An 18,171-nucleotide genomic window follows, 5' to 3' on the forward strand; every position below is an offset into this window, starting at 1 on the left:
GAGTGATGGGTGACAGCATTTACAGTAGACCGTAGAATGATTGGTGGCAGAATTCACAATATATCATGGACTGATGGGCGGCAGCATTTACAGTAGACCAAAGACCGATAGATCTCAGCATTTACAGTATTCTATGGACTGATGGGCAGCAGCATTTTCAATTTATTTGATTAGCATTTGCATTTACAATAGACAATGAACTGACTGTTGGCAGCATTTTCTGTGAAGTGATTGGTGGCAGCATATATTCTACACTGTAAGTAGCAGTCCAGTCTCTTAGACTATGCATGATGACACATGGCTGCTTTCTTCCAAAATCAACGCCACACGTGCTGTGATACCGTATTTTTCTCTTTATAAGACGCACTTTTATGATCCCCAAAATTAGGGGGAAAATGGGGCAATAATAATAATAATAATAATAGAGCAATAACGCAGCTGTTTGACCCCTCCCATCGGATATTTTAGAAAGGTTTCACACAGAAACAGAATACAGCAGTTCTCAGACTTAATTAATTTCTACAAAACCTTCATCACACAAATTCAAAGTCTTCTTTTCCTTCCACGGAAACTGATTCTCCTTCTCCATCAACCTTTTTCCATCCTTCGTTCTTTATGCCTCGCGCAACTCGTAAATGAGCTTGCGCTTGTTCTAACAATCCTTTATCCTTCAACATGCCCCTTTTGTTCTCTATGAGATTGTGCCATGTAGACGGCTGCAATCTCCCTGACGAGGGCAATCCTACATACTTGTACAACCTCCCAACATTCTTGACTGCCTTCTTGCCCTCCCATGACTCTACTATTGTCTTGACTTCCACAGCATCTTCATCTAACCGCCGCTGACAACGACAATCAACACTGTGTCCTAAAGCACGGAACCTCGCGTTCAACATACTATAAATATAGAGCCTCGCGCTCGATATTTCCTGTCCCTAACCTGAACAACAGTGATTATAGACTGTCCTGTCACGATATTCCAAACCGTTGGGAGGCGGTCTCCTAATGAGAGCCCTCCACTGAAATACAGGTGGTCCCCTCTCGGGACGTCTTAATTACACATCTATACAATATCACAGAGGCTGCGTCTCCTATCCCTTTCTCTAAGCCGCCCCCAATCTACAACTTTCTCAATCTTTCACTCTATTTCATTACTAGACAATAGTCACGGGTCGGGTGGTTGAATGGAGTACGATGACCGGTGGAGGAGGTATGGTGTACATGAGGACGCGCAGAATGCGACGTCTCTCAGTTGCTGGTTCGGAGCGTGGCACGGGATCGCGCTCGGTCTCACCACTCGACCGGTCACCCCTTGGACCCAAGGAGACCACAGACAAACCAATAACGGCTGAGACACTAGCAAGTGTGACACATACAGAGTATATGATCTCCACTTACCGTGTTTGGAGGGTGATCAGTCCTCGAGGTCAGCCACTGTGGGTGACATCCAGGGATGGGTCCAGGGGGTCTCGGATCGCTGGCCACGCCCCACGTTCGGAGCGCCAAATTGTCGGGGTCGTCACGACAATACCCTTCATTCACCAGTCATCCCAAATTAGACTATGAGCATTGGTACCGGGTAAGAATGAGTCAGACAAAGAGCTGGTTCAGTCTCAGTGCATGCTCATGCTTCTACAAGTATTAGCAACGGTCACAGCAACTGAACTTTATTTCCTGATACACAGCATTGTATAATGTTTTAGGGGAAGGCATGCAATAGGCGAGGTTAGGCGGGGTTTAAGCAATATATATCTAGTATTCGGTCTTTCTGGTTAGCCCTGACGTCATCTGGTGGATCCTTCTCTCTTCACGTATCTCAGGTTTCGACTTCAGCAGAAACGATACTCAGCTTCTCAGAAACGAAACTAGGGCATAGGTGAATACTGGCAGCCTTTTTAAATATAGTTACATTTGCATCAGCAAGCAAAGGGGAAAACTTATTGTTTCACAGCATAAGAATATAAAAGTACAAAAAGTGTTTGAAGATATATCTTTTCACCCTGACACATGTAAGTCTTGCCTTTTAGCAGTCTGGCACGCATGGCTGAGTTTATGTTGCGCTGCCTTTCCCATGACCCTCACATTCTCAAAATTTTGGGTGACATTCATTACTGGTTGGTGACACTTCTAGACTCACGGTACAAGGAAAATTTTCTATCTCTTATTCCCAGGGCAGACAGGTCTACTAAAATGGGGCAGTACCAGAAGGCTCTTGTGGTGAAATTATAAAAAAAATTCCCATCTGAAAACACTGGTGACAGAGGTCACAGTTCGTTGGACAACCAAGGAGTACAGGCGAGAGAGACACAGCTCCAATCCAGGTGAAGTGTCACTGGATGCGCTGATGATAATAGAATTGCACAAATATTTTCCTTAGACACTTTATTTTAACAGGTTTACAAGGTCAACAGGTTTTCGAGGTCAATGCAGGACCTCTTCATCAGGACAAAAACCTAATTTGCCTTACTACAACTCCAATCCAGGAAAGGCAGGGGAACACTGTCAAAGTTCTGGGAGGGGTTTTCTCAGACACTCACATCGCACAGGCCCTGAAGTGCGGGGTACTCTCACAGTGAGTGCAAAGTTTGGGAAGATGCTGAGGGAGTACCTTGCTGACCATACCAACATGCTCCGTGATTCCTTGGTGCCTTATAATTATTGGGTATCCAAGCTGGACACGTGGCATGAACTGGCTCTCTACGCCTTGGAGGTCCCGGCCTGCCCTGCCGCTAGCGTTTTGTCAGAGCGGGTTTTTAGTGCTGCTGGTGGAATTAGAACTGATAAGCGCATCTGCCTGTCAACTGAAAATGCTGACAGGCGGACTCTTATAAAAATGAACAAGGGCTGGATTGGGACAGACTTCTCAACACCACCGAAAGATAGCAGCGTAACATAAACTCAAATCCAGTCTCTTTTTTTGGGAGGTCTATTTCCATGAACATCTTCACACCCACACATGGGCTTATGTTTCCTGATTTTGGCTATTTGCTGTTGTCCTCCTCCTTCTCCTTATCCTCATCCTCCACCACCATATCACCAGGGTGACCGTGGTCCATGATGCAAAACCCACAACATTTTTTTAAACGGTGTTTATGATGCCCGTAAAAACAATTTGTTAGACAGTATGTTCATGTATACCCCCAAGGGGTAAATGTTTGTCAGCCCTGTGATATATGTGATGCAGTAACCCCTGTAACAGGTAGGGGGCGCTGCATGATCTCCCCAGTATGCGCTTGGATACGTGATGGTGTAGAGAGAAAGTTTGGCAGGATTGTAAATGGCCAATATGTGTGTTGCAGAGGAGGTTACTCTGCACTGTCAATCTGATGTATTGTGGTTATGCTGGGACCTGTAGTCCCTCAAGAGTTTGTGTTATGTGTGTAGTTCTCATGGGAGATTGGCAGGGCTAGTCATGAGAGATGGGAGGGTCAGACTAGCCACACACACTCCCACCCAGGGGAGTGGTTACCAGTATGTAACGTGACCAGGGTGTGGGTCAGTGTTGGGTGGTGGTTGTGAGCTCCCTGTGTGTGGAGCTGAGAGATGTGTCCGGTAGGTCCTGTGTGGTTCCTGTGTATGGACCTGACCGGTGAAGGTGCTGGATTGTCCTAGGAATGACTAGGGTCCTGCAAGCACCTGAGACGGTCGGTGCTGGATTGTCCTAGGAATGACTAGGGTCCTGCAAGCACCTGAGACGGTCGGTGCTGGATTGTCCTAGGAATGACTAGGGTCCTGCAAGCACCTGAGACCGTGAGACTTGGCTTCGGGTGGCCTGGGTATTGGACGTTCCCGGCTGGGGAAGGACGTCCTGAAGAGTACCCGGACTAGGCCACCAGGCGGGGTCCTGGCTACCTGGGTGTTGGGAGGTCCTGCGAGGAGGACCGGATCCCTGAATAGCACGAGGTGAGGACCGGGATCTGCGGGGCCAGGGACAGTTACTGTGTGGGGAAGCTGGAGTCCTTCGGTGAGGTCTGGACTGACTACTGGGTGCCGACCAGGCAAGTTGGGGACCCCCGTTAGGCAGCTTACCCAGAAGAGTGTTAACGGAGTGTGGGGAAGCTGGAGTCCTTCGGTGAGGTCTGGACTGACTACTGTGTATTGACCAGGCAAGTTGGTGATCCCCGTTAGGCAGCTTACCCAGAAGAGGTTAACGGAGTCGGCATGAGGAGCAGGAGCTCCCGTCAGGTACCAAAGAGACTGTTGGTGCCTGTTGTGTTTTATGTGATATAAGTAATGAACTTTGCATAACCCGGTTTATGGCATATTCAATAAACCGCATGGACTGTTTTGTTAGAAAATTGTGCCTGGCTACATTAATCCCGCGCCAAGTGAGTGTCCCCCAATACACTCAGTAAGAGAAATCTTACAGCCCGTACACTTAGTGCATGGGCATTACAAGTGTAGGAGTCCCGCTCCTTTCTAATGGGAACATTTTTTTCTGAGGCCCTCCTCCACATCTCTTCCAAGGGGCATTGGAGTACATCCAAATTTTTGGCAGCCACTGCATTCACTGCATAGGCAAACAGTATGGGAGACCCACTTCCTAATAATGGGAACATTGTTTTCTGGAGGCCCTCCTGTACGTCTCTTCAAAGGAGTACTGGAGTGCCTCCAAATTTTGGGCAGCCCTGCCACTCACTGCATAGGCAAACACTATGGGAGATCCACTTTCTAATTATGGGAAGAAATTTTCATGAGTCCCTCCTCTAGGTCTCTTCAAGGGGGTATTGAGGTGCGACCAATTTTTGGGCAGCCCTGTCACTCACTGCATTCTCTGTTGTGAATTCTGCTCTTGGGCTCCCTCCGGTGGTTGTAAGTGGTAGTGCTGCTTTGGATCGCAGCATGTTATCAGGTGTGTCCGCTGAGTGCAAGCCTGACTGGGCTATTTAGTCTCGCTTGATTCTCTAGTCAGTGCCAGTTGTCCATTGTGTTTGGAGGATTTACATCTCTGCCTGTTTTCTCCTGCTATGCAGTCCAAATCATCAAAGATAAGTCCTGGCTTTGTTTCTGCAGTCAACATGCTGTGGGCCTAATAGTTCTGTGCATTTCTATGTTTTTTCTTGTCCAGCTTTGTCTGTGTAAGGATTTATTCAGCCAAACTGGTATCTCTGGAGATGCAGATTTACCCCTCCATATCTTTAGTAGATGTGGAGATTTTGGTATTTTCTGTGGTGGATATTTTCTAGTATTTTAATACTGACCGCACAGTACTCTGTCCTGTCCTTTCTATTTAGCTAGAAGTGGCCTCCTTTGCTAAATCCTGTTTTCAGTCTGCGTATGTTATTTCCCTCTCTTTTCACAGTCAATATTTGTGGGGGGCTGTCTATACTTTGGGGATTTTCTCTGAGGCAAGATAGTTTTCCTGTTTCTATCTTTAGGGGAATTTAGTCCTCCGGCTGTGTCGAGATGTCTAGGCTGTGTTAGGTACATCCCACGGCTACTTCTAGTTGCGGTGTTAAGTTCAGGGTCTGCGGTCAGTACAGGTACCACCTTCTCCAGAGTACATCTCATGCTGCTCCTAGACCACCAGATCATAACAGTACAACTGGCCAACAATGAGTTAAATGCATCTCAAAAGAAGGGAAGAAAAGTGCTGAGCCATTTTTTTTTCTGTAGTCTACTTTGTCTTCTCTTCCCTCTTAATCTCTGGGTGGTTCGGGAGTTTGGCGCTGGCATGGATGTTCAAGGATTGGCTTCTCGTGTGGACCAACTTGCTGCAAGAGTACAGGGTATTTCCGATTATATTGTCCAGACTCCGGTTTTAGAGCCTAGAATTCCAACTCCTGATTTGTTTTTTTGGGGACAGGTCCAAGTTTTTGAGCTTTAAAAATAACTGCAAACTGTTTTTTGCTCTGAAACCCCGTTCCTCTGGTGATCCCATTCAGCAAGTTAAAATTGTCATCTCTCTGCTGCGTGGCGATCCTCAGGATTGGGCATTTTCCCTGGAATCTGGGAATCCGGCCATGCTCAATGTAGACACCTTTTTTCAGGCACTAGGGTTATTGTATGATGAACCTAATTCAGTGGATCATGCAGAAAAGACCTTGTTGACCCTCTGTCAGGGTCAAGAAGCGGCAGAATTATACTGCCAGAAATTTAGAAAATGGTCTGTGCTGACTAAATGGAATGAGGATGCTTTGGAGGCAATTTTCAGAAAGGGTCTTTCTGAAGCAGTTAAAGATGTTATGGTGGGGTTCCCCACGCCTGCTGGTCTGAGTGATTCTATGTCTCTGGCCATTCAGATTGATCGGCGCTTGCGCGAGCGCAGAGTTGTGCACACGATGGCGTTGTCCTCCGAGCGGAGTCCTGAGCCTATGCAGTGTGATAGGATTTTGTCTAGAGCTGAACGACAAAGATTCAGACGTCAGAATAGGTTGTGTTTTTACTGCGGCGATTCTGCTCATGTTATTTCTGATTGCCCTAAGCATACAAAGAGAGTCGCTAGTTCTTTTACCATCAGTACTGTACAGCCTAAATTTCTGTTATCTGTGACCTTGATCAGCTCATTGTCGTCATTTTCTGTCATGGCATTTGTGGATTCAGGCGCCGCTTTGAACTTGATGGACTTAGAGTTTGCCATGCGTTGTGGTTTCCCCTTGCAGCCTTTGCAGAACCCTATTCCTTTAAGGGGCATTGATGCTACACCTTTGGCTAAAAATAAACCTCAGTTTTGGACACAGCTGACCATGTGCATGGCGCCAGTCCATCAGGAAGAGTGTCGTTTTCTGGTGTTGCATAATTTGCATGATGCTATTGTGCTGGGTTTTCCATGGTTACAGGAACATAATCCGGTGCTGGATTGGAAATCTATGTCTGTGACTAGTTGGGGTTGTCAGGGGGTTCATAATGACGTTCCTTTGATGTCAATTTCCTCTTCCCCCTCTTCTGAAATTCCTGAGTTTTTGTCAGATTTCCAGGATGTATTTGATGAGCCCAAATCCAGTTCCCTTCCACCGCATAGGGACTGTGATTGTGCTATTGACTTGATTCCAGGCTGTACGTTCCTTAAGGGCCAACTTTTCAACCTGTCTGTGCCAGAACATGCCGCCATGCGGAGTTATGTTAAGGAGTCCTTGGAGAAAGGGCATATCCGGCCATCTTCTTCACCATTGGGAGCGGGTTTTTTTTTTGTTGCCAAGAAGGATGGCTCCTTGATACCCTGTATTGATTATCGCCTCTTGAATAAGATCACAGTCAAATTTCAATACTCTTTGCCTTTGCTTTCTGATTTGTTTGCTAGGATTAAGGGGGCTAGTTGGTTTACTAGGATTGACCTTCTAGGGGCTTATAATCTTGTTCGTATTAAGCAGGGTGACGAATGGAAAACTGCATTTAATACGCCCGAAGGCCATTTTGAATACCTTGTGATGCCTTTCGGGCTCTCTAATGCTCCATCTGTGTTTCAGTCCTTCATGCATGATATCTTCCGGAATCATCTTGATAAATTCAGGATTGTATATTTGGATGATATTTTGATTTTTTCCGATGATTGGGAGTCTCATGTGAAACAGGTCAGGATGGTATTCCAGATCCTTCGTGATAATGCTTTATTTGTGAAAGGGTCTAAGTGCCTCTTTGGAGTGCAGAAGATTTCTTTTTTGGGTTTCATTTTTTCTCCCTCGTCTATAGAAATGGATCCGGTTAAGGTTCAGGCCATTCATGATTGGATTCAACCCACATCTGTGAAGAGCCTTCAGAAATTTTTGGGCTTTGCTAATTTTTATCGCCGTTTCATTGCCAACTTCTCCAGTGTGGTTAAGCCCCTGACCGATTTGACGAAGAAAGGCGCTGATGTGACGAATTGGTCCTCTGCGGCTGTTTCTGCCTTTCAGGAGCTTAAACGCCGATTTACTTCGGCCCCTGTGTTGCGTCAGCCGGATGTTTCTCTTCCTTTTCTGGTTGAGGTTGACGCTTCTGAGATTGGGGCAGGGGCCGTTTTGTCTCAGAGGAATTCTGATGGTTCCTTGATGAAACCGTGTGCCTTCTTTTCCCGAAAGTTTTCGCCTGCGGAACACAATTATGATGTCGGCAATCGGGAGTTGTTGGCTATGAAGTGGGCATTTGAGGAGTGGCGACATTGGCTTGAGGGGGCCAAGCACCGTGTTGTGGTCTTGACCGATCATAAGAATCTGATTTACCTCGAGTCTGCTAAGCGGCTGAATCCTAGACAGGCTCGATGGTCCCTGTTTTTCTCCCGTTTTGATTTTGTGGTCTCGTATCTTCCAGGCTCTAAGAATGTTAAGGCTGATGCCCTCTCTAGGAGTTTTTTTCCTGATTCTCCTGGAGTCCTTGAGCCGGTCGGCATTCTCAAGGAAGGGGTGATTCTTTCTGCCATCTCCCCTGATTTACGACGGGTTCTTCAGGAATTTCAGGCTGATAAACCTGACCGCTGTCCAGCAGGGAAACTTTTTGTTCCTGATAGATGGACTAGTAAGGTGATTTCTGAGGTTCATTGTTCTGTGTTGGCTGGCCATCCAGGGATTTTTGGTACCAGAGATTTGGTTGGTAGGTCCTTTTGGTGGCCTTCTTTGTCACGGGATGGGCGTTATTTTGTGCAGTCCTGTGGGACTTGTGCGCGGGCTAAGCCCTGCTGTTCCCGCGCTAGTGGGTTGCTTTTGCCTTTGCCAGTCCCTGAGAGGCCTTGGACGCATATTTCTATGGATTTTATTTCAGATCTTCCGGTTTCCCAGAGGATGTCGGTTATCTGGGTGGTTTGTAATCGGTTTTCTAAGATGGTTCATTTGGTACCCTTGCCTAAGTTGCCTTCCTCTTCTGATTTGGTTCCCTTGTTTTTTCAGCATGTGGTTCGTTTGCATGACATTCCTGAGAATATTGTGTTTGACAGAGGTTCCCAGTTTGTTTCTAGGTTTTGGCGGGCCTTTTGTGCTAGGCTGGGCATTGATTTGTCTTTTTCTTCCGCATTTCATCCTCAGACAAATGGCCAGACCGAGCGAACTAATCAGACCTTGGAGACTTATTTGAGATGCTTTGTGTCTGCTGATCAGGATGATTGGGTGACCTTTTTGCCATTGGCCGAGTTTGCCCTTAATAATCGGGCTAGTTCTGCTACTTTGGTTTCGCCTTTCTTTTGTAATTTTGGTTTTCATCCTCGTTTTTCTTCAGGGCAGGTTGAGCCTTCTGATTGTCCTGGTGTGGATTCTGTAGTGGACAGGTTACAGCAGATTTGGACTCATGTGGTGGACAATTTGACGTTGTCTCAGGAAAAGGCTCAACGTCAGTGTGTTGGTCCCTGGCTTCGGGTGGGGGATTTAGTCTGGTTATCTTCTCGTCATGTTCCTATGAAGGTTTCTTCCCCTAAGTTCAAGCCTCGGTTTATTGGTCCCTATAAGATTAATTATTACTCCAGTGTCTTTTCGTTTGGCCCTTCCAGCCTCCTTTTCCATCCATAATGTTTTCCATAGATCTTTGTTGCGGAAATATGTGGTGCCCGTTGTTCCCTCTGTTGATCCTCCTGCTCCGGTGTTGGTTGATGGGGAATTGGAATATGTCGTTGAGAAGATTTTGGATTCTCGTTTTTGAGGCGGAGGCTTCAGTATCTTGTCAAGTGGAAGGGTTATGGCCAGGGGGGATAATTCTTGGGTTGCTGCCTCCGATGTTCATGCTGACGATTTGGTTCGTGCTTTTCATTTGGCTCGTCCTGATCGGCCTGGGGGCTCTGGTGAGGGTTCGGTGACCCCTCCTCAAGGGGGGGGTACTGCTGTGAATTCTGCTCTTGGGCTCCCTCCGGTGGTTGTAAGTGGTAGTGCTGCTTTGGATCGCAGCATGTTATCAGGTGTATCCGCTGAGTGCAAGCCTGACTGGGCTATTAAGTCTCGCTTGATTCTCTAGTCAGTGCCAGTTGTCCATTGTGTTTGGAGGATTCACATCTCTGCCTGTTTTCTCCTGCTATGCAGTCCAAATCATTAAAGATAAGTTCTGGCTTTGTTTCTGCAGTCCACATGCTGTGGGCTTAATAGTTCTGTGCATTTCTATGTTTTTTCTTGTCCAGCTTTGTCTGTGTAAGGATTTATTCAGCCAAACTGGTATCTCTGGAGATGCAGATTTACCCCTCCATATCTTTAGTAGATGTGGAAATTTTGGTATTTTCTGTGGTGGATATTTTCTAGTATTTTAATACTGACCGCACAGTACTCTGTCCTGTCCTTTCTATTTAGCTAGAAGTGGCCTCCTTTGCTAAATCCTGTTTTCAGTCTGCGTATGTTATTTCCCTCTCTTTTCACAGTCAATATTTGTGGGGGGCTGTCTATACTTTGGGGATTTTCTCTGAGGCAAGATAGTTTTCCTGTTTCTATCTTTAGGGGAATTTAGTCCTCCGGCTGTGTCGAGATGTCTAGGCCGTGTTAGGTACATCCCACGGCTACTTCTAGTTGCGGTGTTAAGTTCAGGGTCTGCGGTCAGTACAGGTACCACCTTCTCCAGAGTACGTCTCATGCTGCTCCTAGACCACCAGATCATAACAATTCTCAATAACAGTATAGGAGACCCACTGTTTAATAATGGGAACAACAAAGCATAGCCAGCTGATGGCCCTTTAAGAATAGTAAAGGCCACCTAATGGCCCTATAAAAATAGGCTTTGTCACTTTCAGAGTCCCTCCTTCATAAATTAAACAGGATGTGTCTGATGATGTGTCACACACCACATGGCCAGATAAGGTTGTAAAATGTTACAATGACATTTCCCAGTGAATGCATTTGTTTTGGCTGAAAGCAATGCTAAACGCATCAAAATCGCTACATGTGAACATAGCGCAAGGTATGGAGAAGCATTTTTGTTTTTGGCTATTTATTTTGCCTTATATACAAGTCATTACCCTGGAAAGGATGCTCCTTAACATATTTCCCAGGAAAATCCATTTTGGTTTAGTTTTTGTATGTTTTATTGTGAGTCTGTAAAAGTGGCGTAAGACTCTGATAACATTTTTCACAGCAGTGACCTGGGAGTCAGAAATGCTTCCAGGGGTCTTCCCATACTGTTCCCATGTCATTTGAGCACTGTTTCCATCGCTTTCTGCAATTTCTAGTCCCTCTGTGACTGCCGGGGGGGCTGCCGGAAAAATGCTCAAGTTTCCCATAGACATACATTGGGCTCGCTGCTCGGGTCGAGCACCCGAGCATTCCAATTTGCTTGACCTGAGCAACGAGCACCCGAGCATTTTATTGCTTGCCCATCACTAATTGTCACCATTCGTATCAGTCCCTGTCCCAGATGACACTTACAATGGAATTTTTTTTATCATAAAGACCACCAATTTCATAAAACGCCAACTAACTTTATCAATTTTGTAGAATTTGAAGAAAACCCATGAGAACGTAGAAAAAAAAATACAATCTCAATTCAGATGTTGTCCTTAGTCAGATTGGAAACCAGGATCCAAGTCAACCTCCGAGATTAAAAGTGATGTTTTCTTATTTTACCAATTTACTGCTCAACAATTGTACGATCTCAGTATCTGCTGATGAGCACGTAGTAATTTTTTAAAGATCCCTAGAAAGATGTAAAAAGTAAGAACCTTTATTTTCTTTTCACAGTTGCAAAGTTTTTTTTGTTTTGCTTATTTATTTCTCCGTTGGGTGGGCTTTATGCATTAAAGTTACAGAAATTTGTTTTTACTGTCCTCCAATTATATCGGTGAATCGGCTGTTTGCCGGCAGCTGGATAGAGTTCACTGCAGGCTTGAATTGTGTGAACGTTAGCCACAAATTTCTATAATTACACGCTCGGCTTTAATCTTAGATTACTTGAACGCTGTAACATTCCCATCATCCTCCTTGCCGCAAATCAACTACAATTATCTCTTAAATCATACTCAAAACAATCAGGCTGTTTGATGACTGGTGAGGCACAGCCTCGCGTAGATGGAAACTTTTCTTAATTACCGTCAGGTATATTGCAGATCCTTGTGTCTTTCATTTACTAAGCCTGATGAGTGGTTATCATGGGCTGAAGATACCGATTCAATGCCGTCGATTATGATCCCGACGTATTGTAATGTCAACCGGAGTCTTCTGAAGAAGATTCCGCATTGTCCAACACGTGATCGATTCATGAAATAAAGCTCCTTCATCGTAGAAACCAGAATTTCTTTCAAGTTTGATATTTTCAAGGCTGGAAGCATAAGATCGCATATAAAATAGTCTAGAAGATGAGATAATCCAGCAACAAACTAATGGACATGACACTGATGAAGGCTGAAGTAAAAGACGATAAGTTCTTTGAATATAGAAATCTTCCAATTTTTACCGGCTTGGCCAACACGGTACCACAATATAGTTAATTTTTTATTGTACTGGCTTCCTAAAATTTCTTGAGCAGCTTTCTTGAGTATCTTAAGTTGGGAGTTTTTCCCCCTTTTTGCAAGGGTGATCTAAATATTTCAAAGATTATGCTAATCTATAGATCTTCTAGATCGGGTCAACACTCAGAAGCCAGGTGGTTGATGCGCTTAGTAGAACTATAGCTATCAAAAGTGCAAACCAGAATGATAAATTACATATTGCAGGTGGTGGTCTCGGTTACATATTTTGCACTGGGGTCTAGGAGTTTCAAGTTACATTTTTGGTGCCTATAAATTTGCCACTTTCAACTTTTTAATTTTTCTTTCTTTTTTTTTAACAATTCTGTTAAATAAAAGAGCAAAATTTCTCTACAAAGCATATTCTATTAGTAAATTACTGTTTATTACGCATCTGTTCTGAGTCTGGGTTCTGCTCCCTTCACCCTGGTCCGATAAACTTTATTGTGCTCCATGTCGAGCTTCGCAAGTATTATGGCGTGCTCCTATGTGATCATCTACCAAGGCCTATATAAGGCTTACCAAGACTAACACCTGTGTCTTGGTGTTAATGTAACACCCCAGGGTCCTGGTTGTTACAGTGGCATTGCTTTCCTCACGGAGAGAGAGTGATGTCACGTTTGGAAGCGAGGTTGGATTCTTCTTATCATGTAATCACAAGCATACAACATGTTCACCCTCCATGCCAGAAGGGGGAGCTCTGATCCAGTTTATGGGTGGCTTCCCTATATATATTCTGGTCTGGAGGGAAAGACAGTTAGTCTGCCAGAGACCAGAACTGAGTTCAGTTAGTTCCTGTCAAAGAGACAGAGGAGAGAGCAGTCAGACAACGAGTGTCGGAAGGACTGAAGGGGCCGTGCAGCCAAGAGGTGCTGCAGCTCCTGGAGAAAGAGAGAATACAGAAAGAAAAACAGATTGCAGTGAGTGTGCAGGAGAGCAGAGCAAAGGAGAGGAAACAACTGGGAAGAATAGCTGCGACTGAGCTATCTTCTTGCAGAGCGCGGTACTGGTAGCCGGAGGACCGAGGTTGTGTCTGATTCCATGTGGCACAGCAGAAACCGGCAGGGCAGCTGATTTCAAGTCACCTGTCCGCCCTAACATAAGAGACAAAGTAACGCATAGATCCCGGGTCGTGATAGAGATTCTGTAAAAAGGCTCTAGTTACCTGTCATGCAGGTATTGTCCTAGCCTTTAAGGGGGACAGAGAGAACAGTGAGGACTTTGTGTGAGGCCTAAGGCAGCAAAGGACTACACCACAGTGCTAGTAGGAAGGCTTCTAACTCCACCTGGTAAAGGGGACTCTGAACTCGCTTCCAAGCCGGCCAGACCCTGCCTGTACCTGTGATCTGGTGCCCTGGATTGTGGCTGCCTGAAGTCTTCAGTAAACCAGGTAAAGAGACTGCAAACCTGTGTCTTCGTTTCTTACTGCACCACTCACCATCTCCATCTACACACCCCGGGAGCCCTGGGGATCCAACTTCACCTGTGGGAAGTCATACCATCTTAGCTGCCATAACATCACCCCAGAGAACATCTTTAAGCAGCGTCGGTCCCCTCTGACCGAATACCACAGGTGGCATCACGAACACAAACTTTATTCAAAACCCCTTTAAAGACCTTTCCCTTTTACTTGGGTGAACAGGGCCACGGACCGGGTCACAGCCACCGTGACCACCCCTTTAACAGCAACTGGACACGGTACCGAGTACCCCACAGCCCTGGTGGGGCGTCTCAATAAGACTTTAGTGTTCCTTTCTACCTGCATCTTCCAGTACCTCTGCTACCTGTTTGCACTCTCCAGGATGTCTCATCTCTGCCTGCAGCTTCCAGGACCTATGCTACCTGTCTTCAGTACTTTTGCTACCTGCCTGCAGTCTCCAGGATGTGTCCTGTCTGTCTCTGGCTTCCATTATCTTTGCTTTCTGTTTGCTGCCTGTCAGCGGTCTCCAGGACTTCTCCTGTCTGCTGGCAGCTTCCAGTACTTCAGCTACCTGTTTCCAGTCTCCTGTCCACCTGCGGTTTCCACTACTTCTGCTACCTGGCTCCTGCCTGCTGCACAGACGACCGTGGCCCGTGTGCCCACCCATCTCTTGAGCTCGGTGGATCCACCTCACCATGTGAGGCTAACAATGTTCCACATGGACCTCTATCATCTAATGAATGTCCTGTCCTCAATTCAGTCCTTTAAGCTGACATTTAAATTCAAAGATACACGTAATATTTTAAGTCTTCTATCGTCTACCGGTGCCAGACTACGTTGCCTTTCGTCTCTTTTTCTATGAGTATGGTTTCACAATTTGCTTCTATAGAACAAAGCCTTTAATGTATGCCTGTTGTGAATTCCGCTCTTGGGCTCCCTCCGGTGGTTTTAAGTGGTACTGCTGCTTCTTGGATTTAGTAGTCAGCAGCTGTTTCCACTGATTGTCTTTCTGGCTCGGCTATTTAGCCTGGTTCCATCCTTCAGCCTGTGCCAGTTGTCAATGGTTCCTGGTTGGATTCACATCTCTGCTTGGATTTCCCTGATATTCTGACCAGTTCAGCAAAGATAAGTCCTTGCTTGTTTTTTTGCAGTCCACTTGTTGTGGACTTAATCTTTCTGCACTTTCTATGTTTTTTCTAGTCCAGCTTGTCATTATGGATTTATTCAGTTAAGCTGGAAGCTCTGGGAAGCAGATTTACCCTCCAAACCTTTAGTCAGGTGTGGAGATTTTTGTAAACTCTGTGGTGGATTTTTCTAGTTTTTAATACTGACCGCACAGTATACTGTCCTGTTCTTTTTATCTAGCTAGACTGGCCTCCTTTGCTACATCCTGGTTTCATTCTGCGTATGTCATTTCCCTCTTCACTCACAGTCAATATTTGTGGGGGGCTGTCCTATCCTTTGGGGATTTTCTCTGAGGCAAGATAGCTTTCCTGTTTCTATCTTTAGGGGTAGTTAGTTGTCCGGCTGTGACGAGGTGTCTAGGGAGTGACAGGAACATCCCACGGCTACTTCTAGTGTTGTGATAAGCTCAGGAACTGCGGTCAGTACAGGTACCACCTCCTCCAGAGCACGTCCCATGTTGCTCCTAAACCACCAGTTCATAATATATGCCCCTCTGTAAGCGTAGGTGGTATACATTAGGCGTCGACTCGCATTGCAAAAAAAATATATATATATGTATTTAGGATACTTTTTTGATTGTTTCCCTTTATATAGAAAAGCATGTAATTATGCTTTGTTTACACAAAATATTTTGGCAAACCAAGGGTGCAGGGGAGTTATCCTGTACATCAAATGAAAGGCAAGTATGTGCGAAGTAAGAATGGAGCATAACCTAGATGCAGTGAAATATATAGTAAGTAAGTAATGTAAGTCTTGCACCCAAGCCCTGGAGCATAGAGGGCCCAAATGTCCATATGAGGCAAATTCTAGACCCGTAAAAGTTGGGGGCCCTGTTAGGCTACGTTCACATTTGCGGTCCTCGCCGCAGCGTCGGGCGCCGCAGCGGCGCCGCATGCGTCATGCGCCCCTATATTTAACATGGGGGCGCATGGACATGCGGCGCACTTGCGTTTTGCGCCGCATGCGTCGCTGCGGCGCCCGCGTCGGTGCGCAGAGGACGCAGCAAGTTGCATTTTTGCTGCGTCCAAATTCAATGAAAAAAACGACGCATGCGGCGCAAAACGCAGCGTTGTGCATGCGTTTTGCTGCGTTTTTATTTGCGTTGTGCGTTGCAGCGCCGACGCTGCGGCGCACAACGCAAATGTGAACGTAGCCTTAGATTGTGTATGAGCTTTAAATTACATCACTGTCATTTTAGCACATGTAGTTCTATGTACGCTATTTTGCTTGCAACGATGAACAAGCTTCATTACCAAAACCAAGACGGGAGGCTTCCTCTGCACCCAGTTGTCATATCGCAAAGGCTCCAAACCTAATGCATCTGGTCATTGGCATGCAGGTTAATATTATTCAATGTGCTGCATGTTGCCATCCTGAAATATGGACTTACTAACATTTGCATGGTGAAATGACAGTTATAGTAGGTTGAAAGCTTGACTCAAGTTCTATTGTAAGCTTGGAGAGTAGGAAAGTGTCTGATATAATCGGGTAACCACTTCCTACCGACTCCAACTCAAAAATATTTCCCAGATTCGTACATTTTTCAACCCAAGAATCTGCAAAAACCCTAGTGCATGCCCTCTTCATCTCCCGCCTCAACCACTGCAACACCCTGCTCTGTTGCCTCCCTTCTAACACTTTCGCATTCCCTCCAATCTATTCTAAAGTCTGCTGCCTGACTAATCCACCTGTCCCCTCTCTACTCCCCGGCCTCTCATCTCTGTCAATCCCTTCACTGGCTCCCCAGTTCCCAAAGACTCCAGTTCAAAACCATAACCATGGTATACAAAGCCATCCAAAACCTGTGTCCTCCATACATCTGTGACCTCGTCTCCCGGTACTTACCTGCACACAACCTCCGATCCTCACAAGATCTCCTTCTCTACTCCTCTCTTATCTCCTCTTCCCACAATCACATTCTAGATTTCTCCAGTGCATCCCCCTTAGGGTACCGTCACACAGTACCATTTTAATTACGGCACGATCCGTGACGTCGCAGCGATCGTATGATTATCGCTCCAGCGTCGTAGACTGCGGTCACACGTTGCAATCACGGCGCTGGAGCGATGCCGAAGTCCCCGGTAACCAGGGTAAACATCGGGTAACTAAGCACAGGGCCGCGCTTAGTAACCCGATGTTTACCCTGGTTACCAGCGTAAACGTAAAAAAAACAAACAGTACATACTTACATTCCGGTGTCTGTCCCCGGCGTTCTGCTTCTCTCCACTGTGTAAGCGCCATAGCCGGAAAGCACAGCGGTGACGTCAGACGTCACCGCTGTGCTCGCTTTCCGGCTGGCAGACGCTCACACTGCAGAGAAGCTGAGACGCCGGGGACAGACACCGGAATGTAAGTATGTACTGTTTGTTTTTTTAACGTTTACGCTGGTAACCAGGGTAAACATCGGGTTACTAAGCGCGGCCCTGCGCTTAGTTACCCGATGTTTACCCTGGTTACAAGCGAACACATCGCTGGATCGCTGTCACACACAACGATCCAGCGATGTCAGCGGGTGATCAAGCGACGAAAGAAAGTTCCATACGATCTGCTACGACGTACGATTCTCAGCAGGATCCCTGATCGCTGCTGCGTGTCAGACACTGCGATATCGTAACGATATCGCTAGAACGTCACGAATCGTACCGTCGTAGCGATCAAAATGGTACTGTGTGACGGTACCCTTACTCTGGAACTCCCTAGCCCAACATATCAGATAATAGCCTACCATGGAAACCTTAAAAAAGAACCTGAAGAGACACCTCTTCTTCCCCTGACGAAGCTGCTGAGGCAGCGATACGCGTGGGGCTCTCTCGCTCCATACCCCCAGTATTGCCTTGGGCTATTATGCCCCCCCTTTCCTCTTCCCCCCAATTGGCCATATGGGGATTTAATCCTTGCTCTAAGTTCTGGTCCTCCCACGCTTGCGGTATCCCTAACAGCTTCTCCTGCTGCTATCTGATTACCAACTGGTAGTATCTATTTGGATTGCCCTGAAATATCATGTTTTTCACCCGCTTATGGTGCATGTGTATATATTGGGAGTATACACATTTTCTCTATTGATAGAATTTTTGGGCATTATGTGGATACACACGGATCTTATAGGTCGGGACAGTCAATATTAAGGGACCATTTATATTAGGAGGTACTGACTCGAGCGTAGGCTTGGTATATTTGTATGCATTTATATAAGATTACCTGCATATTGATAGGGGTTTTTCATCTGAACTTTGGGGTATGGTGTTTGGAT

This window comes from Ranitomeya variabilis, chromosome 2 (genome assembly GCF_051348905.1).
Source record: "Ranitomeya variabilis isolate aRanVar5 chromosome 2, aRanVar5.hap1, whole genome shotgun sequence".
NCBI classification, from domain to species: Eukaryota; Metazoa; Chordata; class Amphibia; order Anura; family Dendrobatidae; genus Ranitomeya; species Ranitomeya variabilis.